The 2,100-nt window shown below is 42.5% G+C and overlaps 1 protein-coding gene across 2 annotated transcripts in view; it reads left to right on the top strand.

Annotated features, from left to right (window-relative positions):
- The window catches only part of LOC143038559 (uncharacterized), a 13,138-nt gene extending 12,413 nt beyond the window's left edge, over positions 1-725 (top strand). For both annotated transcript variants that reach the window (XM_076207908.1, XM_076207910.1), the window contains one exon: positions 1-725. This exon is cut by the window's left edge and continues 339 nt beyond it. The gene's annotated coding sequence lies outside the window, so the exon portion shown is untranslated.
- Positions 726-2,100: the final 1,375 nt, after the last annotated feature.

Below are 2,100 nucleotides of genomic sequence, written 5' to 3'. Positions count from 1 at the left end.
CACACACTCAGGCGAGCACTTAAGCATACACATGCACTCACCCATAATTTTGTACTCAAGTGCACAAATTCACATTCAGAAACATGCTTATACACACTAAACATGGGCACACACGCACGCGTGCACACACACACACACACACACACACACACACACACACACACACACACACACACACACACACACACACACACACACACACACACACACACACACACACACACACACACACACACACACACACACACACACACACACCACACACACACACACGCACGCACACACACACATACAACAAGTTTGGGTGTATGTGTGTGTAAGGTCACATTCCTCATAGATCGGGCCACATATGAGGTTTGAGCTCTCATCTAGGAGGGGAATAGTTGTCGATCCCGAGACCAACACGTAATCCACGACCATGGTGAATCACACTAAAGTGCACAAAAGAAAATTTTCTGACATCAGCGTCCAACACGCAGGAAGTAAAATAGAACACGAAATTGTACTTGGAAAATGAGAAGGAAATGTATTTCAAAATTTTTGTTTCCCGGATTTTTTTTTTTTTGGGGGGGGAGGGGCCGGAGGTTAGTATAGTACTTGTATGCAGCAACTTCCATGAACATTGCCTTTAAATATAACCAAATTTTTTAGTTTAAACAATGCCTGAACTAGAAATGAATATATACTGCATCACTTCGAGCGATCACCGTCGTTGTTTCATTAAGAAGTCCTCACAATTGCAATCTGTACCAATATTGTCACTGGACAAGTAATTTAGATGTTTAGTGGATATTATCTCACCATATCTAACCTCTTCTGCAACACTTCTCACTCTCAGGATCCATGAAGGACTCGACCACCCTCTTCCATATGCCTGCCCCCCCCCTCTCTCTCTCTCTCTCTCTCTCTCTCTCTCTGTGTGTGTGTGTGTGTGTGTGTGTGTGTGTGTGTGTGTTTAACGCTGCTTGTTGCTGCTGCACAACGATGGCTGTCTCCACCATCCGATAGGTGTGGGATCATAGGCCACCAAGGTCAAAACATCCTCTTTCGCGAAATCTGTAATTGTGGGGGAAGAAGAATAAGAAAAAGTCCTCAGGAAAATTAAAGAGGAGTTGTGCATAAAAAGGGGCTAATATGAGTGAGCGCATTTTAGAAGTGGTTGTGTATAAATGGGGGTTATTTCCAGGAAGCTCGTTTAAGAATACTTTCTTGAGTTTTATTTCGCGGCTCAAAGGCTTTGTGGCAGGAGAAAGAAGTATCCAGATTCTGATCCATAACCAACGTAAGCGGGGAAAAGGGTTGGAGGCATAATTGTAGAGGAAGGTAGAAATAAAGACTGCCACAAAGCCTTTGAGCCGCGAAATAAAACTCAAGAAAGTATTCTTAAACGAGCTTCCTGGAAATAACCCCCATTTATACACAACCACTTCTAAAATGCGCTCACTCATTGTGGCGTCGTGCCGAGAGGACGTGCTCTCTCTCTCGCTCGAGATAATTATATATATATGGTGGGGGGGAGTCTTAGAAATGGACAAAACTAGTGCAAGGTGTTGAGGTCGGCCGTATCTAGGCCTCATGTGAAAGTGAAGTGCGTAGGTGCCCGGAAAGTGCGCTGAAATTAGTGAAGAATTGAAAATACAGCGAACGAACGAGAGCCAAGTGGCCAGAGGTGCCAAGGCTAGGGGCACTGTTAAGAATCCCCCCCCCCCATTCCCCGAGAGTGACCGCCTCGAGGCACGGATACAAGCCACTTGGGTGGTGAGCATAACGGTGTATATGGTGTTAGTCACTTAAAACAGAAATATTAAGATATTGTAAGCTCTTGTAAGGTAACTTACTGCCTTCCATAAATACTACTTAGTCTGATTATATTTTAATTTTAATTTTTTGTTTATTTTTTATCTTTCTAATTCTATGTTATTTCTTATTCATTTATTATTATTGCTGCTTATACACCTATTCAGCTAAATCAGTCCTTACCTATCTGTTTTATTCATATTTTTTTTCATTTATTTACTTATAAGTATCAAACATAAAGCAGGAATTCACACAGTTATGCTCAACACCCTCTCCACACCACCATAAGCCTGGATGCATCGA

Source organism: Oratosquilla oratoria, chromosome 24, assembly GCF_046742065.1.
Source record: "Oratosquilla oratoria isolate Oo_2021 chromosome 24, ASM4674206v1, whole genome shotgun sequence".
In the NCBI taxonomy this organism is placed as follows: Eukaryota; Metazoa; Arthropoda; class Malacostraca; order Stomatopoda; family Squillidae; genus Oratosquilla; species Oratosquilla oratoria.
Note: the sequence above shows the minus strand (reverse complement) of the source record. Positions and strands in the feature narration are given on the sequence as shown.